Raw genomic sequence first — 23,900 nt, forward strand, 5'->3', positions numbered from 1 at the left:
ACCCCCTGGTCTCTGTTGCTATCTGCTGCAAGTCCCTACCTTTGCTCCCTCACAGTGTGTTTGATTAGCTGATGTGTAGAATTAGGTAGGGCTGTATCAGTGCCGTAACTAGGTGTGTGCTGAGGGGGCATTGCACACAGCGCAATCGCGCTGTGGGCGCACCATCAGCATCCACACTGATTAGCTGCTGCGCTGCCCGCTGTAGTGTACAGTATATTAGTAGCGCTGCGCCCGGCTCCTTCCCCGCCGGAGGCAGCGCTGCTAATATAGATCACAGGCAGAGCTGGGCAATCTGTGTGTGAGAGTCTCTCCGTCCTCCGTGTGCTGCTGGGCTCTGCTCCGCCCCCCCTCCTCCTGCTCTCCTGCACTGTACACTGACTTCCGGGTACAGGAGAGTCGACGGCTGCAGCTGCTGCTTATCACAGCAAGTGAAGTCTCTCCCTCCATTCCCTCCCACCCCTCGTGCAAGTGCTCCTTATATTGTAGGTATGTGCTGCTAGTTACTACTTATTCCAGTAAAACAACATAAATACAACAACAAACTACTTTTCTTGTGTTTGGAAATTCTGGACTTTCTCTCAGTGACTTATTAGATAAACTACTGTGTAGTTTATCTATAATAAAGAAAAATTAAACTGCATATACATTTATGTAATGTCCCCTGTAAAATGAATACATAAGATTGTGTGTAAATATTTTTCTGCTATGGTATAAAACTATATATATATTTGGAGTATTACTGTCTGGTGTAATGTGACTAATGAACGCTGCCGTGCGGTGTAATGTAACTAATGGACGCTAATGTGCGTTGTAATGTGACTGCAGGTGCTACCGTGCTGTGTAATGTAACTGGCGGACGCTACCGTGCGGTGTAATGTAACTAATGGACGCTAATGTGCGGTGTAATGTGACTGCAGGTGCTACCGTGCTTTGTAATGTAACTGGCGGACGCTACCGTGCGGTGTAATGTAACTAATGGACGCTAATGTGCGGTGTAATGTGACTGCAGGCGCTACCGTGCGGTGTAATGTAACTGGCGGACGCTACCGTGTGGTGTAATGTGACTGCAGGCGCTACCGTGCGGTGTAATGTAACTGGCGGACGCTACCGTGCGGTGTAATGTAACTGGCGGACGCAACCGTGCTGTGTAATGTAACTGGCGGACGCAACCGTGCGGTGTAATGTAACTGGCGGACGCAACCGTGCTGTGTAATGTGACCATGCAGAGTAATGTGGCTAACGGAGGGGGGGCAATTCTCTTTCTGGCAGAGGGCACCAAAATGTCTAGTTGCCACTCTGGCAGTGGCGTAACTAGCGGTGTGTGAATTATAGGAAGGGATGGGGAGGGGGGAGAGGTAGCATTCATTTCAAAACATGACAGGGGGGGGGGGGGGCGGGGCACAGTTGCGGTGACTTGCACACAGCGCTAAAAAGTCTAGTTACGGCACTGGGCTGTATACTCGGGTGTAGTATGGTTTGCCGGCGGTCGGGGGCCGGCGACCAGCATACGGGTGCCGGAATACCGACAGCTGGGCAAGCGCAAATGAGCCCCTTGTGGGCTCGCTGCGCTTGCCACGCTGCAGGCACGATGTCGCTCTGCGCACGCCACACTATCTATTCTCCCTCCAGGGGGGTCGTGAACCCCCAAGAGGGAGAAAAGATGCCGGCGGTCAGGATTCCGGCGCCGGTATGGTGGTTGCCAGGAGCCCGGCCGGCGGCAACCTGAAGACCACCCGTATACTCTACATGTGTATAGTAAGCCTTCATACAGGAGTATCACATCTGATAGCTGGTGCTCTGAAGCTGTCTGCTCTCTTACATAGAAACTTTTCCTGAAGCACTAGGTTACTGTCGGTTACACTGTACCAGGCTCCAGTAAGGAGTGGTTCTACTGTAAGAAATACTTAACAATACCATTAGTCACACATTAACCACAGCTGTGCAAATACACCTCTCAGACTGGACTGCTCTATGGAACACAAGTGACTTGTGGAATTGTGGTGCTATATGTAATGCTTTCAAAATATTATGCCTCAGACCACGTGCTCTATTAGGGTACGGAACGCCTACTACATGTGCAGTCAGAATTACACAATTTATTTATTATTTATTAACAGTTTTTTATAGAGTGCAGCAAATTCTTTTACGATTTACAACTGGAACAACAGTGATAAAACAAAACTGTGTAATAACAGTCATAGAGGTAGGAAGGCCCTGCTTGGAAGCTTACAATCTATAGTGAAGTAGGCATTGATACTGTACACAAGGATAGGTGCTATTTATTGCATAATGGTCCACCAGATTGCAAAGGTTCTTAATGGGCTGTATGATATGGTCACTCAGCAATGTTGGCCAAGGGTAAGGAGGAAGTGAAGAGAGAGAAAGTATGTGAGGATATGTGTGGACTGTACAGTGGGGATGTAATTGGATAGGAAAGTTTATGAAGGTTACGTGGTCGTATAGGAAACTTGCCTAAAGAGGTGACTTTTCAGGGAACACTTGAAGGTTTGGAGACTAGAGGAGAGTCTTTTTGTGCTTGGTATGACATTCCTCAGAGTGGGTGCATCCTGAAGAAAGTCCTGCAATTGTAAATGGGAGGGAATAACGAGTGTGGATGAGAGAGGCAGATCTTGTGAAGAGCGAAGGGGTCGGGTTGGGAGATATTTTGAGATAAGCGAAGAGATGTACACTGGCGTAGTTTGGTTAATGGCCTTGTGTGAGTAACAGTTTTTTATATTGAATACAGTAGAATAGAGGTAACCAATGGAGGGACTGACAGTACGTAGCTGCAGACGATGAAGGTCTAGCATGGAAGATTAGGTCGTATTTTTGATATGTTTTTTAGATGTATGTAACGTGAACAGTACATGTAGATGCATGCATGTAACGTGAACAGTACATATAGTCTCAATGCAGGTCAGGTAATGTACTGAGAGCTACAAAACTGTCATAGCGGTCCACAAGTTAGACGTGAAGTGGAATCTAAAACATTCACTAAGATGTGACAACTAGCGGTTTTTAAGATCATTGTTAGAGCAGATCCTCAAGTACAGTTAATAAGTATGAGGGTCCTTTTTTCAGACAAACCCGAAAACTACCCAAAAGTTACTCTGATCACTATCTTCATAATTTGTCATAACAGGATAAAAAGGATCCAAGAATAAAATAGAACAGAATAGTAATTTTATTTTTCCTATAGATGATAAATAGTAAAATGATACGTTTTACCCTTTTGCAATGTAGCAAGTGTCCCAATGGCTGTGAGTGTAGTGATGGAGGGAGGTGGGCGGTGGCTTAATAAAACTGTGTGATTGTCTGTTACAGGGATTCCATAACTGCCCACAGCAGCAGGTGGTTTCCTGTGTTTGCTGTCAGACAGCTGCTCATCGGACTCTGCGCTGTGTGTGAGGATCCAAGATTAGTGCAACTGCTCTTATATGGCAGCAGGGATTAAAGTCCAGAGCTATCTGTCCTGTAAATATACTGCAGGTGTGGAGCGCTTAGGAAAGGTTGATACCCTTACCCCAGGCAGCTTGAACTTTCAAGGTCCCAAAGTAATATTATGAAGCGATATCTAGGTAGGGACAGCTATCTTCTCCTGCAACCCTGCTATTATGATGGTTATTCCTTTTTACCCTGCTTACTGCAGACATGCAGAGGGGATCAGGAGTATGTGGCTTCTATGCCTGGCAACAGGGGGCATCTTGATGGGCTCCTTTAGCTGATGGGCCCTGTGGCAGCTGCTGCCTCTTATCCTGGTATTTACACTCTTGACTCCAGGTACCCAGTCTTGTTAAATAAATACCCATGATGACCCATGTGGTCAGAAGAGCCCCAATGCATTTCAACATGGGGCCTGTCATTTTTGGTAGAGTGGTGCCAGTTCCCCACCAAGAGGAACCAGTCTTTGGGGGGAATTCAAATGTTTGAAAAGTCGGTTGGGCGTCTATTAGATAGGAAGAAAACAGACGCCTAACTGACTTTTCAAACAATTGAATACCCCCCTATGTTTTGCTAAAGTGCACAGCGCATTTTGATCAGTTTGCCTCATTGAAAGTATAAGCTATTGCCCATCGCCACAAGCTCTGAGTTGGAGCAGAACCCAGTTAGTTTGCAGAGGAATAATGCACCTTCTCCAGCACGTTGTCTCATTTCTAGAATATTGCTCTGCAAAACAAAATGTATTTTTTGCCCTGCTCCAACAAAAGAGGCACCTATTATATACGTCACTGGGGACACCTTCCCCTTGCCCGATACCTTCCCCCTGCCTGCGCAGACCGCAGCTCATCCGCTACACACCAGGGACGTGCGATGAGCTAAATGGCTCAGGAGCCACCCGCTAGCACCAGGGATGTGCGGTGAGCTACATGGCTCAGGAGGCACTGTCTAACCCCAGAGCCAGATATACACGCAATATATGAGCCAAAGGGTACATCTGGGCATTATACACAGGTGCAGCATTATAAACTCCTGGAAACCTGGTGAGTTTTGATTAGAGATGTGTGGAAAGGATACACAGGTGAGGCACTGCCTCACCTGCCATAGACTTTTTACTCCAGAGTTTGGGCTATAAAAATTATTAGAATAATGCAAGGAAGATATTTAAAACAAATTATCAGTATTTCTCTGACGTCCTAAGTGGATGCTGGGGACTCCGTCAGGACCATGGGGATTAGCGGCTCCGCAGGAGACAGGGCACAAAAGTAAAAGCTTTAGGATCAGGTGGTGTGCACTGGCTCCTCCCCCTATGACCCTCCTCCAAGCCTCAGTTAGATTTTTGTGCCCGGCCGAGAAGGGTGCAATCTAGGTGGCTCTCCTAAAGAGCTGCTTAGAGTAAAAGTTTGTTAGGTTTTTTATTTTCAGTGAGTCCTGCTGGCAACAGGCTCACTGCTACGAGGGACGTAGGGGAGAGAAGTGAACTCACCTGCGTGCAGGATGGATTGGCTTCTTAGGCTACTGGACACCATTAGCTCCAGAGGGAGTCGGAACACAGGTCTCACCCTGGGGTTCGTCCCGGAGCCGCGCCGCCGACCCCCCTTGCAGATGCCGAAAAGTGAAGAGGTCCAGAAACGGCGGCAGAAGACTCTTCAGTCTTCATAAGGTAGCGCACAGCACTGCAGCTGTGCGCCATTGTTGTCAGCACACTTCATAGCAGCGGTCACTGAGGGTGCAGGGCGCTGGGGGGGGCGCCCTGGGCAGCAATGATAGTACCTTATTCTGGCTAAAAATACATCACATATAGCCCCTGGGGGCTATATGGATGTATTTAACCCCTGCCAGGTCTCAGAAAAACGGGAGAAGAAGCCTGCCGAAAAGGGGGCGGGGCCTATTCTCCTCAGCACACAGCGCCATTTTCCCTCACAGAAATGCTGGTGGGAAGGCTCCCAGGCTCTCCCCTGCACTGCACTACAGAAACAGGGTTAAAACAGAGAGGGGGGGGCACTTATTTGGCGATATGTATATATATATATTAAAATGCTATAAGGGAAAAACACTTATATAAAGGTTGTCCCTGTATAATTATAGCGTTTTTGGTGTGTGCTGGCAAACTCTCCCTCTGTCTCCCCAAAGGGCTAGTGGGGTCCTGTCCTCTATCAGATCATTCCCTGTGTGTGTGCTGTGTGTCGGTACGTGTGTGTCGACATGTATGAGGACGATGTTGGTGAGGAGGCGGAGCAATTGCCTGAAATGGTGATGTCACTCTCTAGGGAGTCGACACCGGAATGGATGGCTTATTTAAGGAATTACGTGATAATGTCAACACGCTGCAAGGTCGGTTGACGACATGAGAGGGCCGGCAAACAAATTAGTACCTGTCCAGGCGTCTCAAACACCGTCAGGGGCTGTAAAACGCTCATTTACCTCAGTCGGTCGACACAGACACGGACACTGACTCCAGTGTCGACGGTGAAGAAACAATCGTATTTTCCTTTAGGGCCACACGTTACATGTTAAGGGCAATGAAGGAGGTGTTACATATTTCTGATACTACAAGTACCACAAGAAGGGTATTATGTGGGGTGTGAAAAAACTACCTGTAGTTTTTCCTGAATCAGATAAATTAAATGAAGTGTGTGATGATGCGTGGGTTTCCCCCGATAGAAAATTATTGGCGGTATACCTTTTCCCGCCAGAAGTTAGGGCGCGTTGGGAAACACCCTTTAGGGTGGATAAGGCGCTCACACGCTTATCAAAACAAGTGGCGGTACCGTCTCCAGATAGGGCCGCCCTCAAGGAGCCAGCTGAGAGGCTGGAAAATATCCTAAAAAGGTATATACACACATACGGGTGTTATACTGCGACCAGCGATCGCCTCAGCCTGGATGTGCAGCGCTGGGGTGGCTTGGTCGGATTCCCTGACTGAAAATATTGATACCCTTGACAGGGACAGTATTTTATTGACTATAGAGCATTTAAAGGATGCATTTCTATATATGCGAGATGCACAGAGGGATATTTGCACTCTGGCATCAAGAGTAAGTGCGATGTCCATATCTGCCAGAAGATGTTTATGGACACGACAGTGGTCAGGTGATGCAGATTCCAAACGGCACATGGAAGTATTGCCGTATAAAGGGGAGGAGTTATTTGGGGTCGGTCCATCGGACCTGGTGGCCTCGGCAACAGCTGGAAAATCCACCTTTTTTACCCCAAATCACATCTCAGCAGAAAAAGACACCGTCTTTTCAGCCTCAGTCCTTTCGTCCCCATAAGGGCAAGCGGGCAAAAGGCCAGTCATACAGTATCTGCCCAGGGATAGAGGAAAGGGAAGAAGACTGCAGCAGGCAGCCCATTCCCAGGAACAGAAGCCCTCCACAGCTTCTGCCAAGTCCTCAGCATGACGCTGGGGCCGTACAAGCGGACTCAAGTGCGGTGGGGGGTCGTCTCAAGAGTTTCAGCGCGTAGTGGGCTCACTCGCAAGTGGACCCCTGGATCCTACAAGTAGTATCCCAGGGGTACAGACTGGAAATTCGAGACGTCTCCCCCTCACAGGCTCCTGATGTCTGCTTTACCAACGTCTTCCTCCGACAGGGAGGCAGTATTGGAAACAATTCACAAGCTGTATTCCCAGCAGGTGATAATCAAAGTACCCCTCCTACAACAAGGAAAGGGGTATTATTCCACACTATATTGTGGTACTGAAGCCAGACGGCTCGGTGAGACCTATTCTAAATGGGAAATCTTTGAACACTTACATACAAAGGTTCAAATCAAGATGGAGTCACTCAGAGCAGTGATAGCGAACCAGGAAGAAGGGGACTATATGGTGTCCTTGGACATCAAGGATGCTTACCTCCATGTCCCAAATTGCCCTTCTCACCAAGGGTACCTCAGGTTCGTGGTACGGAACTGTCACTATCAGTTTCAGACGCTGCCGTTTGGATTGTCCACGGCACCCCGGGTCTTTACCAAAGTAATGGCCGAAATGATGATTCTTCTTCAAAGAAAAGGCGTCTTAATTATCCCTTACTTGGACGATCTCCTGATAAGGGCAAGGTCCAGAGAACAGTTGGAAGTCGGAGTAGCACTATCTCAAGTAGTTCTACGACAGCACGGGTGGATTCTAAATATCCAAAATCGCAGCCGTTTCCGACGACACGTCTGCTGTTCCTGGAGATGGTTCTGGACACAGTCCAGAAAAAGGTGTTTCTCCCGGAGGAGAAAGCCAGGGAGTTATCCGAGCTAGTCAGGAACCTCCTAAAACCAGGAAAAGTGTCAGTGCATCATTGCACAAGAGTCCTGGGAAAAATGGTGGCTTATTACGAAGCGATTCCATTCGGCAGATTCCACGCAAGAACTTTTCAGTGGGATCTGCTGGACAAATGGTCCGGATCGCATTTTCAGATGCATCAGCGGATAACCCTATCTCCAAGGACAAGGGTGTCTCTCCTGTGGTGGTTACAGAGTGCTCATCTTCTAGAGGGCCGCAGATTCGGCATTCAGGATTGGATGCTGGTGACCACGGAGGCCAGCCTGAGAGGCTGGGGAGCAGTCACACAGGGAAAAAATTTCCAGGGAGTGTGATCAAGTCTGGAGATTTTTCTCCACATAAATATACTGGAGCTAAGGGCAATTTACAATGCTCTAAGCTTAGCAAGACCTCTGCTTCAAGGTCAGCCGGTATTGATCCAGTGGGACAACATCACGGCAGTCGCCCACGTAAACAGACAGGGCGGTACAAGAAGCAGGAGGGCAATGGCAGAAACTGCAAGGATTTTTCGCTGGGCGGAAAATCATGTGATAGCACTGTCAGCAGTGTTCATTCCGGGAGTGGACAACTGGGAAGCAGACTTCCTCAGCAGGCACAACCTCCACCCGGGAGAGTGGGGACTTCATCGGGAAGTCTTCCACATGATTGTGAACCGTTGGAAAAGACCAAAGGTGGACATGATGGCGTCCCGCCTGAACAAAAAACTGGACAAGTATTGCGCCAGGTCAAAAGACCCTCAGGCAATAGCTGTGGACGTTCTGGTAACACCGTGGGTGTACCAGTTGGTGTATGTCTTCCCTCCTCTGCTTCTCATACCCAAGGTATTGAGAATTATAAGACGTAGAGGAGTAAGAACTACACTCGTGGCTCCGGATTGGCCAAGAAGGACTTGGTACCCGGAACTTCAAGAGATGCTCACAGAGGACTCATGGCCTCTGCCGCTAAGAAGGGACTTGCTTCAGCAAGTACCATGTCTGTTCCAAGACTTACCGCGGCTGCGTTTGACGGCATGGCGGTTGAACGCCGGATCCTAAGGGAAAAAGGCATTCCGGAAGAGGTCATTCCTACCCTGGTCAAAGCCAGGAAGGAGGTGACCGCACAACATTATCACCACATGTGGCGAAAATATGTTGCGTGGTGTGAGGCCAGGAAGGCCCCATGAAGAAATTTCAACTCGGTCGTTTCCTGCATTTCCTGCAAACAGGAGTGTCTATGGGCCTCAAATTGGGGTCCATTAAGGTTCAAATTTCGGCCCTGTCGATTTTCTTCCAGAAAGAATTGGCTTCAGTTCCTGAAGTCCAGAAGTTTGTCAAGGGAGTACTGCATATACAACCCCCTTTTGTGCCTCCAGTGGCACTGTGGGATCTCAACGTAGTTCTGGGATTCCTAAAATCACATTGGTTTAAACCGCTCAAATCTGTGGATTTGAAATATCTCACAGGGAAAGTGACCATGCTGTTGGCCCTGGCCTCGGCCAGGCGAGTGTCAGAATTGGCGGCGTTTTGTCTCAAAAAAGCCCATATCTGATTGTCCATTCGGACAGGGCAGAGCTGCGGACTCATCCCCAGTTTCTCCCTAAGGTGGTGTCGGTGTTTCACCCGAACCAGCTTATTGTGGTACCTGCGGCCACTAGGGACTTGGAGGACTCCAAGTTGCTAGATGTTGTCAGGGCCCTGAAAATATAGTTTCCAGGACGGCTGGAGTCAGGAAAACTGACTTGCTGTTATCCTGTATGCACCCAACAAACTGGGTGCTCTTGCTTCTAAGCAGACGATTGCTAGTTGGATGTGTAGTACAATTCAGCTTGCACATTCTGTGGCAGGCCTGCCACAGCCAAAATATGTAAATGCCCATTCCACAAGGAAGGTGGGCTCATCTTGGGCGGCTGCCCGAGGGGTCTCGGCTTTACAACTTTGCCGAGCTGATACTTGGTCAGGGGCACACCCTGACTGAGGAGGACCTGGAGTTCTCTCATTCGGTGCTGCAGAGTCATCCGCACTCTCCCGCCCATTTGGGAGCTTTGGTATAATCCCCATGGTCCTGACGGAGTCCCCAGCATCCACTTAGGACGTCAGAGAAAATAAGAATTTACTTACCGATAATTCTATTTCTCGTAGTCCGTAGTGGATGCTGGGCGCCCATCCCAAGTGCGGATTGTCTACAATACTTGTACATAGTTATTGTTACAAAAATCGGGTTATTATTGTTGTGAGCCATCTTTTCAGAGGCTCCTCTGTTATCATGCTGTTAACTGGGTTCAGATCACAGGTTGTACAGTGTGATTGGTGTGGCTTGTATGAGTCTTACCCGGGATTCAAAATCCTTCCTTATTGTGTACGCTCGTCCGGGCACAGTATCCTAACTGAGGCTTGGAGGAGGGTCATAGGGGGAGGAGCCAGTGCACACCACCTGATCCTAAAGCTTTTACTTTTGTGCCCTGTCTCCTGCGGAGCCGCTAATCCCCATGGTCCTGACGGAGTCCCCAGCATCCACTACGGACTACGAGAAATAGAATTATCGGTAAGTAAATTCTTATTTTTTCATATATTTTATTCAGTCAAAACTCTGGTTTAAACGTTAGTATGACAGGAAAGGCTCTGCCTCACCTGCCTCACCCCACCGCACGTCACTAGTATACACGCAATCAGGGCCGGTTCTAGACCTTGTGGCGCCCAGGGCGAAAGTTTCCTTTGGCACCCCCCCTCCCCCCTGAGATGGCGAAATAGGGTTAGTGCACGCCGGAGGCGCGCAAAAAAGGGGCATAGCTTCATAGGAAAGGGACGTGGTCAGTTTTGCTCCCTGTAGTTTTGCCACCTGTAGCGTTGTGCACCCTGTAGAGCTGGCCCACAGTAGCTGTTGTGCCCCCTGCAGCTGTGCCCCCAGTAGCTGTTATGCCCCCTGCAGCTGTGCCCCCATTAGTTGTGGCCCCAGTAGTTGTACCCCCTGCAGCTGTGCCCCCATTAGTTGTGGCCCAAGTAGTTGTGCCCCGTGCAGCTGTGCCCCCATTAGTTGTGCCACCGTTAGTTGTGGCCCCAGTAGTTGTGCCCCCCTTAGTATGCCCCCTGCAGCTGTGCCTCCATTAGTAGTGCCCAAAAGTAGCTGTGCACCTAGTAAAAAAAAAAAAATACTTACCAGCCCCGTTCCTGTTCCCGACCAGTGCACTCTGTCTCCGGCGCCGCTCCTCTCAGCTATGGGAGAGACGTCATGACGTTACGTCTCTCCCATAGCGCTGCACAGAAAGGTCCTCTCCGCGAAGGGAAACTAGACGCTACCCTCACTGCGCGTCTAGATTCCTTTCGTGGAGAGGACCTTTTCAAAACCACCGCTGCCACCATCCAAGTTAGTAGCGGCTCTTGCCACGGCGGCAGCGACCCCGGGACAGCGGCGCTCCGGGCAAAAGTCCCGCTTGCCCGTAGCAAGAGCCACTACTGCACGCAATATACAGTATGAGCCAAAGGGTGCATCTGGGCATTATACACAAGTGCAGCAGTATACAATTTGGTTCATTTTATTCAGAGATGTGCGGAAAAGATAGACATGGGAGGCGCCATAGACTTTTTACGACATAGTTTTGGCTATAAAAATTATTCGAATAATGCAAAGAAGATATTTCAAACATATTCTTTGTATTCTTCATATACTGTATAAAGCACAAACGCTAGTATGACAGGAAAGGCTCTGCCTCACCCCACCGCACGTCACTGCCATTTATGTGCCCCAGCAGGTAATCTAGGTGCAGTGAGTCCACGCTGTAAATGACCGTTACCGTGTTCAGGAGTCAGAGGTGTGCATTATTTACAGACTCTAGCACTGAGGCACAAGTAGGGGCTGGGAGACTTGGCACGGGTTCCAGTGCTGCACTAGGCCTCAGGGCTGGATTAACTTTAGTCAGAAATCACTCAGAGAAATAGTAATGCACAAAAATGTTACAACTGACAGGAAAAAGCCTAAATCCCAACCACACACTGTTCTTCGTCTTTATAATTGAAAGGCACTGATCTACTTAATCTTCATTACTCTTTCTTACCTCATTTAATCATTATTTTTGTTTAAGTATTAACATTAATAAAACATTTTTTATTTATTTTAAATCCCTTTACAGTTTATGTTTTACAAAAAAGCTACTAAGTGCCTGTAAAATCCTATGGTTGGACTGTGCAATGTGAGTATACTGTACGCTGCACATTGAACTCTTGTTTGTATAGCCTCTGGGGGTTTGCATAGGGGGAAAAGGCCGGCAGAGGGCAAAGGAGCTGGGCAGAGGAGTATGGATCCAGACAGATGGGGTAGGAGCTGGGCAGAGAGGGTAGCAGCTGGACAGAGTAGTATGGATCCAGGCAGATGGGGTAGGAGCTGGGCAGAGGGGATAGGAGCTGGGCAGAGGGGGAAGGGGGTGGAGAAGGATCAGGAGCTGGGCAGAGGCGGAGGGGGGTGGAGAAGGATCCGGGCAGATGGGGAAGGAGCTGGGCAGAGGGAATTGGAGCTGGGCAGAGGGGATAGGAGCTGGGCAGAGGGTCGTGGTGGTGGTGGTGGGGGATCTGGGCAGGTGGGAAAGGAGCCAGGCAGAGGGTGGGGGAAGGAGCCGGGCAGAGGGTGGGGGAAGGAGCCGGGCAGAGGGAGTAGGAGCAGGGCAGAGGGGGTAGCAGGTGGGCAGAGGGGTAAGGATCCAGGCAGATAGAGAAGGAGCTGGGCAGAGGGTGAAGGACCCTGCTGCTCTGCTGGCTACAGAGGAGGGGACCCAGATGGAGATTGCATATGGTCACCCTCCTCTCCTAATATTTCCCTGTCCGCAGGTTACTCAGGATTGATGGCGTTTTCAAAGCAGCATCCAAGGACACAGCCACTGGTCTCGGCCACCCAGAAAACAGGACCGACACGCCACCATTGTCTGTAACGCCGGGTGTCGCCCCCTCCCAACCCCAAATGACTGCAGCATTTTTTCGTGCTACGTCATAAGGGCCACTGCGATCATTGCTGCAAAGATCTGCGCACGAACAGTACAGATCGCTTGCAGTATAGATCATGCACACGCGCAGTACAGATCACTCGCAGTACAGATCGTGCACACGCACAGTACATATCATGCACTCACGCAGTACAGATCATGCACACGCACAGTACATATCATGCACTCGCGCAGTAGAGATCACACACAGTACAGATCATGCACACGTGCAGTACAGATCACTTGCAGTACAGATCATGCACACGCGCAGTACAGATCATGCACACGCGCAGTACAGATCATGCACATGTGCAGTAGAGATCACTCGCAGTACAGATCATGCACACGCGCAGTACAGATCATGCACATGAGCAGTACATATCATGCACTCGCGCAGTAGAGATCACACACAATACAGATCATGCACATGTGCAGTAGAGATCACTTGCAGTACAGATCATGCACACGCGCAGTACAGATCACTTGCAGTATAGATCATGCACACGCGCAGTACAGATCATGGACACACGCAGTACAGATCATGCACACACGCAGTACAGATCATGCACACGTGCAGTACAGATCACTTGCAGGACATATCATGCATACGCGCAGTACAGATCATGCACACGCGCAGTACAGATCATGGACACGCGCAGTACAGATCATGCACACACGCAGTACAGATCATGGACACACGCAGTACAGATCATGCACACACGCAGTACAGATCATGCACACGTGCAGTAGAGATCACTTGCAGTACAGATCATGCACACGTGCAGTACAGATCACTTGCAGGACATATCATGCATACGCGCAGTACAGATCATGCACACGTGCAGTACAGATCACTTGCAGTACAGATCATGCACACGTGCAGTACAGATCACTTGCAGGACATATCATGCATACGCGCAGTACAGATCATGCACACGCGCAGTACAGATCATGCACACGTGCAGTACAGATCACTTGCAGTACAGATCATGCACACGTGCAGTACAGATCACTTGCAGGACATATCATGCATACGCGCAGTACAGATCATGCACACGCGCAGTACAGATCATGCACACGCGCAGTACAGATCATGGACACACGCAGTACAGATCATGCACACACGCAGTACAGATCATGCACACGTGCAGTAGAGATCACTTGCAGTACAGATCATGCACACGTGCAGTACAGATCACTTGCAGGACATATCATGCATACGCGCAGTACAGATCATGCACACGCGCAGTACAGATCATGCACACGCGCAGTACAGATCATGCACACACGCCGTACAGATCATGCCCACGCGCAGTACAGATCATGCACACGCGCAGTACAGATCATGCACACGCGCAGTACAGATATTGCATGCGCGCAGTGTAGATCATGCACACACGCAGTACAAATCATGCACACGCGCAGTATGGATCATGCACACGCGCAGTACGGATCATGCACACGAGCAGATCGTCAAACATCGGAGATACATATACAGTAGACCACTGAATTACACCCCCCTGTTCAGAGCAGCACACTTCAAACCAGCAATCATAGAATTACTGTAAGTGACCCAACCAAAACATGATGCAGACTAATGCTTTAGGTCATGACCTATATAATACGGAACCTCAGTAACCTCACTCCATTCCCATTTAAAGGAAATGAACCTGACAGCTCTATTCTTCTAAGGACCGTAACCAAATAAAGCAGTACGTCTTATGTGACCGTAAGGGTACACGTCATTTACATCACTCAGTGCTCAGCGAGAGATACTGAATAATAACAGAGAGAGAGTAGCAGACGATCTAATGGAGGCTGTTCTGTGTCCTGACATAATGTGACTCCTGCCTAATGATGGGAGGGGAAATACTTAATGGGCCTCAGGGCTGACACCGGTTATTACAGAGTAGAAAAGTCATTAAATAAGCAATGGACGCTGCAATGCTTTATATTATCCCATATGACAACACAAAATTACATTCTCTGTCATTATTCATGCAAACTACCAGTGAGCACTGATGTAGATTAAAGGGAAAATATAAGCAATGCTGTTTATTATGTTGTGGTGCTTTATTATACTGTAATTGTGCATTCTAATTTATTATATTCAAATGTATTTATTATACAAGTTTGAGCATACCTCCCAACTTTCTAAATATTGAAAGAGGGACGCACGCGCGGCTTCGCCGCGCGCTCCCGAAAAGGTGTGTGGCTTATTGGAGATGGGGCGTGGCTTAGCGGGAGGACCCGCAATCGCAAGCCACGCCCCGTTTTGGTCACTGAGGGGGCATGCCCAGCGCTCCGTGAGCTGCTGGCATTCCCCCTCTCCTCCTGTCTAAAGTGAATAGACGCTGTGCGCGTCTATTCACCGCTGCTCTGCTAAGCAGGGTAGCGATGACAGGAGCCTTCCGACTGCCCCCCCCCACCGCGGGACACTGCGGCCCGCGGGTGGGACAGGGGGGCAGTCCCCAAAAACCGGTACTGTCCCGCGAAAATCGGGACAGTTGGGAGGTATGGTTTGAGTCACCAGGTAATAGCCAGAGCACCCACTGTGTGCAGCATGGACAGCAGCTGAACTGTCATTTTAGACACACATCTGTTATCCCCCAGGTTCTTTGTGATGGTGAGCTGCTCCAATGTAGCGTGTCGGTCGTCCCTCATGCACCTTTGTAGCCGACGTTCACCTCTCACATCAATGGCACGTGGTGCTCTGCAGTTTCCATGTCGGTTATTCGCGGTGGTGCCATTTGTCCAGTCACGATACACCTTCACCGCAGCAGCACGCAAACAGTTCACAAATGGCGCTGTTTCAAAAATACTCCCACACTTGGCCCAAAAGCTGATAATTATCCCTTTTTGCAACTTGGATAAATCGCCCCTTTTACCCATGACAGCAACAAGTGATATGTGTGCAGATGGCCGATCGCACACCTTATATACCCACCAAGCCAGCGCACGACACGTGACGTACTTCATGGGCTACGCGCTGCCGACGTCAAATGTAGGAGGTGGTTATAGTAATGTGACTTGACCATGCATGTGTTATTTATAATGATGCTCCAACCCTTTGTTCAGTCAGTTATTATTACATGGTCACTGTTGCTATGAGGCGTTGTAAGGGGAGGTTTCCTAAAGGGAGTTGTTTCTGCATGTGTTTTTGTTAATGGTATCTGTGCAGTTTGTAAACTGTGAGATTTGCACGGCACAGCCATGACGGACAAGCAGAGCGACAGGAGACAAAGCTGGTTGGCCAGGCTTTTGGCCAGCCGTCCCTGCTCATGAGACCACTGGCCCAGCCTATGATGGTTAGTCAAGTCATGGCCCAACCTATACTCTGATTACACTTGCCCATAATGTGCCAGCCAGCAGAGGGCGCCCTGTCCTTCCCGTACAGAAAAGAAATACACATAATAGAATTTCTCTAACGTCCTAGTGGATGCTGGGACTCCGTCAGGACCATGGGGAATAGCGGGCTCCGCAGGAGACAGGGCACATCTAAAAAAGCTTTTAGGTCACATGGTGCGTACTGGCTCCTCCCCCTATGACCCTCCTCCAAGCCTCAGTTAGGTTTTTGTGCCCGTCCGAGAGGGTGCAATCTAGGTGGCTCTCCTAAAGAGCTGTTTAGAAAAGTTTTTTTTTTTAGGTTTCAATCTCAGTGATTCCTGCTGGCAACAGGATCACTGCATCGAGGGACTTAGGGGAGAGATTTCCAACTCACCTGCGTGCAGGATGGATTGGAGTCTTAGGCTACTGGACACTTAGCTCCAGAGGGAGTCGGAACACAGGTCAGCCTGGGGTTCGTCCCGGAGCCGCGCCGCCGATCCCCCTTACAGACGCTGAAGAGACGGCAGAACGGAGGTCCGGAAAGCAGGCGGCAGAAGACTCCTCAGTCTTCTTGAAGGTAGCGCACAGCACGGCAGCTGTGCGCCATTGTTGTCACACGGCTCACTGACTCAGTCACGGAGGGTGCAGGGCGCTGCTGGGGGCGCCCTGGGCAGCAATATAATTACCTTTAGTGGCAAAATAAATACATCACATATAGCCATTAAGGCTATATGTATGTATTTTAACCCAGGCCAGTTTCTTAAAAACCGGGAGAAAAGCCCGCCGGAAAAGGGGCGGAGCTTATTCTCCTCAGCACTCAGCGCCATTTTCCTGCTCAGCTCCGCTGGTGAGGAAGGCTCCCAGGTCTCTCCCCTGCACTGCACTACAGAAACAGGGTAACAAAGAGAAGGGGGGCATAAATTGGCGATATTTATATATTAAGAGCGCATATATAGTAAACAACACCTTCTAGGGTTGTTTATATACATTTATAGCGCTTTTGGTGTGTGCTGGCAAACTCTCCCTCTGTCTCCCCAAAGGGCTAGGGGGTCCTGTCTTCGATTAGAGCATTCCCTGTGTGGCTGCTGTGTGTCGGTACGTGTGTGTCGACATGTATGAGGACGATGTTGGTGTGGAGGCAGAGCAATTGCCGATGATGGTAATGTCACCCCCTAGGGAGTCGACACCGGAATGGATGGCTTTAGTTATGGAATTACGTGATAATGTCAGCACATTACAAAAGTCAGTTGACGAAATAAGACGCCCGGCAAACCAGTTAGTACCGGTTCAGGCGTCTCAGACACCGTCAGGGGCTGTAAAACGTCCTTTACCTCAGTCAGTCGACACGGGTACCGACACAGATGAATCTAGTGTCGACGGTGAAGAAACAAACGTATTTTCCAATAGGGCCACACGTTATATGATCACGGCAATGAAGGAGGCTTTGCAGATCTCTGATACTGCTGGTACCTCAAAAAGGGGTATTATGTGGGGGGTGAAAAAACTACCTGTATTTTTTCCAGAATCAGAGGAATTGAATGACGTGTGTGATGAAGCGTGGGTTAACCCCGATAGAAAACTGCTAATTTCCAAGAAGTTATTGGCATTATACCCTTTCCCACCAGAGGTTAGGGCGCGCTGGGAAACACCCCCTAGGGTGGATAAGGCGCTCACACGTTTATCAAAGCAAGTGGCGTTGCCGTCTCCTGATACGGCCGCCCTCAAGGATCCAGCAGATAGGAGGCTGGAAACTACACTGAAGAGTATATACACACATACTGGTGTTATACTGCGACCGGCAATAGCCTCAGCCTGGATGTGCAGTGCTGGGGTAGTGTGGTTGGATTCTCTGACTGAAAATATTGATACCCTGGATAGGGACAGTATTTTATTGACTCTAGAGCAATTAAAGGATGCTTTCCTTTATATGCGAGATGCTCAGAGGGATGTTTGTACTCTAGCATCAAGAGTAAGCGCGATGTCCATATCTGCCAGAAGAAGTTTATGGACGCGACAGTGGTCAGGTGATGCGGATTCCAAGAGGCATATGGAAGTATTGCCATATAAAGGAGAGGAATTGTTTGGGGTCGGTCTTTCGGACCTGGTGGCCACGGCAACTGCCGGCAAATCCACTTTTTTACCTCAGACCCCCTCCCAACAGAAAAAGACACCGTCTTTTCAGCCGCAGTCCTTTCGCTCCTATGAAAAGCGACCAAAAGGACAGTCTTATCTGCCGCGAGGCAGAGGAAAGGGTAAGAAAGGGCAGCAAGCAGCCCCTGCCCAGGAACAGAAGCCCGCCCCGGCTTCTACAAAGCCATCAGCATGACGCTGGGGCTTTACAAGCGGACTCAGGAACGGTGGGGGGTCGACTCAAGATTTTCAGCAATCAATGGGTTCACTCACAAGTGGACCCGTGGGTCCTGCAGATAGTATCTCAGGGTTACATGCTGGAGTTCGAAAGGTCTCCCCCTCGCCAGTTCCTAAAGTCTGCTTTACCAACGTCTCCCTCAGAAAGGACGTCGGTTTTGGAAGCCATTCACAAGCTGTATTCTCAGCAGGTGATAGTCAAGGTACCCCTCCTACAACAGGGAAAGGGGTATTATTCCACACTATTTGTGGTACCGAAACCGGACGGTTCGGTAAGGCCTATTCTAAATCTGAAATCCTTGAACCTGTACATAAAGAAATTCAAGTTCAAGATGGAGTCACTCAGAGCAGTGATAGCGAATCTGGAAGAAGGAGACTTCATGGTGTCCTTGGACATAAAAGATGCTTATCTACATGTCCCGATTTACCCCTCACACCAAGGGTATCTCAGGTTCGTGATACAAGACTGTCATTATCAGTTTCAAACGCTGCCGTTTGGGTTGTCCACGGCCCCTCGGGTCTTTACCAAGGTAATGTCCGAAATGATGGTTCTTCTACGAAGAAAAGGCGTATTAATTATCCCTTACTTGGACGATCTCCTGATAAGGGCAAAGTCCAGAGAACAGCTGGAAGTCGGTGTAGCGCTAACACAAGTAGTGCTTCAGCAACACGGGTGGATTCTAAATCTTCCAAAATCTCAATTGACCCCGACAACACATCTGCTGTTCCTGGGCATGATTCTGGACACGGTTCAGAAAAAGGTATTTCTCCCGGAAGAGAAAGCAAGGGAGTTATCCGAACTTGTCAAGAACCTCCTAAAACCAGGAACTGTGTCAGTACATCAATGCACAAGAGTCCTGGGAAAGATGGTGGCTTCGTACGAAGCGATTCCATTCGGCAGATTCCATGCACGAACATTTCAGTGGGATCTGCTGGACAAATGGTCCGGATCGCATCTGCACATGCATCAGCGGATAACACTGTCACCGAGAACAAGGTTGTCTCTCCTGTGGTGGTTGCAGACTGCCCATCTGTTAGTGGGCCGCAGATTCGGCATACAGGACTGGGTCCTGGTGACTACGGATGCCAGCCTACGAGGTTGGGGAGCAGTCACAAAGGGAAGAAACTTCCAGGGCGTGTGGTCAAACCTGGAGACGTCTCTTCACATAAATATACTGGAGCTAAGAGCGATCTACAATGCTCTAAGCCTGGCAAAATCGCTGCTTCAGGGTCAGCCGGTGTTGATCCAGTCCGACAACATCACGGCAGTCGCCCACGTAAACCGACAAGGCGGCACGAGAAGCAGGAGTGCAATGGCAGAAGCTGCAAGGATTCTGCGCTGGGCGGAGAATCATGTCGTAGCACTGTCAGCAGTGTTCATCCCGGGAGTGGACAACTGGGAAGCAGATTTCCTCAGCAGACACGACCTTCACCCGGGAGAGTGGGGACTTCATCCAGAAGTTTTCCACATGATTGTGAACCGTTGGGAAAAACCAAAGGTGGACATGATGGCGTCTCGCCTCAACAAAAAATTGGACAGGTATTGCGCCAGGTCAAGAGACCCTCAGGCAATAGCTGTGGACGCTCTGGTAACACCGTGGGTGTACCAGTCAGTGTATGTGTTCCCTCCTCTGCCTCTCATACCAAAGGTACTGAGAATTATACGGAAAAGAGGAGTAAGAACAATACTGGTAGCTCCGGACTGGCCAAGAAGAACTTGGTATCCGGAACTTCAAAAGATGCTCACGGAGGATCCGTGGCCTCTACCTCTAAGAAGGGATCTGCTTCAGCAGGGACCTTGTATGTTCCAAGACTTACCGCGGCTGCGTTTGACGGCATGGCGGTTGAACGCCGGATTCTAAAAGAGAAGGGCATTCCTGAGGAAGTTATTCCTACTTTAATTAAAGCCAGGAAAGAAGTGACCGCACAACATTATCACCGCATTTGGAGAAAATATGTTGCGTGGTGTGAGGCCAAGAAGGCTCCAACGGAAGAATTTCAATTGGGTCGATTCTTACATTTCCTGCAAGCAGGATTGTCTATGGGCCTCAAATTGGGGTCCATTAAAGTTCAAATTTCGGCCTTATCAATTTTCTTCCAGAAGGAATTGGCGTCAGTGCCTGAAGTACAAACTTTTGTCAAAGGTGTACTACATATACAACCCCCAATAGTGCCTCCAGTGGCACCGTGGGATTTGAACGTGGTTCTAAATTTTCTCAAATCTCATTGGTTTGAGCCTTTAAAATCGGTAGATTTAAAATACCTTACATGGAAGGTAACCATGCTGTTGGCCCTGGCTTCAGCCAGGAGAGTTTCGGAGTTGGCAGCTTTGTCATACAAAAGCCCATATCTGATATTCCATTCGGACAGGGCAGAATTGAGGACACGTCCTCAATTTCTCCCTAAGGTGGTTTCGGCATTTCACTTGAACCAGCCTATTGTGGTGCCTGCGGCTACTAGCGACTTGGAGGACTCCAAGTTACTGGACGTTGTCAGAGCATTAAAAATATATATTTCAAGGACAGCTGGAGTCAGAAAATCTGACTCGTTGTTTACATTGTATGCACCCAACAAGTTGGGTGCTCCTGCGTCTAAACAGACGATTGCACGTTGGATATGTAGTACAATCCAACTTGCACATTCTGTGGCAGGCCTGCCACAGCCTAAATCTGTAAAGGCCCATTCCACAAGGAAAGTGGGCTCATCCTGGGCGGCTGCCCGGGGAGTCTCGGCATTACAACTTTGCCGAGCAGCTACGTGGTCAGGGGAGAACACGTTTGTAAAATTTTACAAATTTGATACTCTGGCTAAAGAGGACCTGGAGTTCTCTCATTCGGTGCTGCAGAGTCATCCGCACTCTCCCGCCCGTTTGGGAGCTTTGGTATAATCCCCATGGTCCTGACGGAGTCCCAGCATCCACTAGGACGTTAGAGAAAATAAGAATTTACTTACCGATAATTCTATTTCTCATAGTCCGTAGTGGATGCTGGGCGCCCATCCCAAGTGCGGATTGTCTGCAATGCTTGTACATAGTTATTGTTACAAAAATCGGGTTATTACTGTTGTTGTGAGCCATCTGTTCAGAGGCTACTTCGTTTGTGTTATCATACTGTTAACTGGGTTCAGATCACAAGTTGTACGGTGTGATGGGTGTGGCTGGTATGAGTCTTACCCGGGATTCAAGATCCTTCCTTATTGTGTACGCTCGTCCGGGCACAGTACCTAACTGAGGCTTGGAGGAGGGTCATAGGGGGAGGAGCCAGTACGCACCATGTGACCTAAAAGCTTTTTTAGATGTGCCCTGTCTCCTGCGGAGCCCGCTATTCCCCATGGTCCTGACGGAGTCCCAGCATCCACTACGGACTATGAGAAATAGAATTATCGGTAAGTAAATTCTTATTATTTTGTTCGTTCACATAACCAGCTATTTATCTTTCCTTCTCTAGGCGATGGAGGATGGAGTACCTGGAAGGCTTTGTCAGAGATCCCGCCTAACTGTCCAATGCCTTCAAGTGCGCATCCATAGCATGAAGGAAGTCTTGTCACAGCTTGTGAGGTGAATATTCCGCAGCACACATACCTCCTACCTGATCCAATTTAGGTGAGACAGGGCAGGATGTATTAAAACTAGAGATGCGCTGGTGCGGTTCTCCGAGATCCGAACCCCCCCGAACTTCACCCATTTTACACAGTTCCGAGGCAGCCTTGGATCTTCCCGCCTTGCTTGGTTAACCCGAACGCGCCCGAACGTCATCATCCCGCTGTCGGATTCTCGCGAGTTTCGTATTCTATATAAAGAGCCGCACGTCGCCGCCATTTTCACTCGTGCATTGGAGATTGAACGGAGAGGACATGGCTGCGTTCTCTCCCTGACAAGCTCCGTAATCTGTGCTCAGTGTGCTGCAAATATCTACGTTTTCTGCCTGAAAAGCTCCATATCTGTGCTCAGTGTGCTGCAAATATCTGTGCTCAGTGTGCTTTATTGTGGGGACTGGGGACCACCAGTATATAATTATACTTATAGTAGTACACTACAGTAGGCCATTGTTGTATCTTGCAGCTCTGTGTCACTGCAAGTAGCCATTCCATATCTGTGCAGCATTTTTGTGAGCAGTATATATAGTATTACAGTACAGCATTTTGGTGACCCAACAGTATATAGTTGTGTACAGTAATATAATAATAATAATAATAATTTTATTTATATAGCGCTCTTTCTCCAATAGGACTCAAGGCGCTTAACAGATACATAGCATGATATAGTACAGAAAATAATGAAGTACATTTTCATAAAATACAGAAGCATGAAGATACTAAAAGGGACATTATGCTTGAGTTAACAGGAATGTCTTGAGTCTACTTTTGAAGGATTCTATAGTTGGGGCCTCTTGCACTGTGCGGGGAAGCGAGTTCCATAGAGTCGGAGCCGCATGACTAAAAGCTCGACCCCCAGATGAATTACGGTAGATTCTAGGTACTGCTAAAAGTCCTTCATCTACAGATCGCAGTAATCGAGTGGGGCAGTATGGGGTCAGAAGCTGTTTCAGGTACCTTGGGCCTTGGTCATGTAATGCTTTGAAACTCAGTAAGCCAATCTTGAAGACAGTGAAGGGAGTAGAGGATGGGTGTTATGTGGCTAGAACGGGGCTGGTTGGTTAACAGCCTGGCAGCTGTGTTTTGCACCAGCTGTAAGCATTGCAATTCTTTAGCTGGTAGACCAAGGTAGAGGGCATTACAGTAGTGTAATCGAGATGATACAAATGTATGTATGACTTGTGGCAGATCATCTGAGGGAATTAGGTGCTTGATTCTGGCTATGTTCCTCAGGTGAAAGAATGAGGATTTGATTGTGGCTGATATCTGATGTTTAAGTGTCAAGCCACCATCCAGGACAACGCCAAGATTCCGCACACGATCACTGGTCTGTAATTCTGAATCCCCGAGTGTAAGTCCAGTTGGTTGGCTATGCTGCAGTTTTGTCCTTTGATGTTGCGGTCGTATCATAAGGACCTCTGTTTTATCTGGATTCAGTTGCAGCCAACTGGCGCTCATCCACTCCTGTAGTTCAGCTAGACAGCCATTTAGGGTTGCTATTGGGTTATCAGTGCCCGGACAAAGGACAAGTACAGTTGTGTATCATCTGCATAGCAGTGGTAGACCAGGCCATGGCACCTGATTATTTCGCCCAATGGGAGCATGTATACTGCAAAAAGCATGGGGGATAGTATAGAACCTTGTGGGACACCACATGGCAATGGCACTGGTGGTGATGAGTATAATCCAGACGATACTCCCTGTGACCTGCCTGTGAGAAATGATTTGAACCAGCTTAGGACTGTGCCATCCAGACCACAGAAATGTATCAGTCGCTCAATCAGAAGCCCATGGTCCACGGTATCAAATGCTGCCGAGAGATCCAGAAGGATTAATATTGAACAGTCACCTCTGTCTTTTGCCATCAGAAGATCATTTAACACACACACCAGGGCTGTTTCAGTGCTATGTCTTCTCCTGAATCCTGATTGAAATGGATCATAAATATCATGGGTT

General features: G+C 48.8%; 1 long non-coding RNA gene across 1 annotated transcript in view; it reads left to right on the forward strand.

Moving 5' to 3' along the window:
* The first annotated feature begins 267 nt into the window (after positions 1-267).
* Positions 268-23,900, forward strand: part of LOC134911146 (uncharacterized) — a 50,924-nt gene continuing 27,291 nt past the window's right edge. The window contains exons 1-2 of the long non-coding RNA XR_010176351.1: positions 268-486; positions 21,797-21,906. This is a non-coding gene — a long non-coding RNA (uncharacterized LOC134911146). The remainder of the gene's footprint in view (positions 487-21,796; positions 21,907-23,900) is intronic.

Source organism: Pseudophryne corroboree, chromosome 4 (assembly GCF_028390025.1).
Source record: "Pseudophryne corroboree isolate aPseCor3 chromosome 4, aPseCor3.hap2, whole genome shotgun sequence".
NCBI lineage: Eukaryota > Metazoa > Chordata > Amphibia > Anura > Myobatrachidae > Pseudophryne > Pseudophryne corroboree.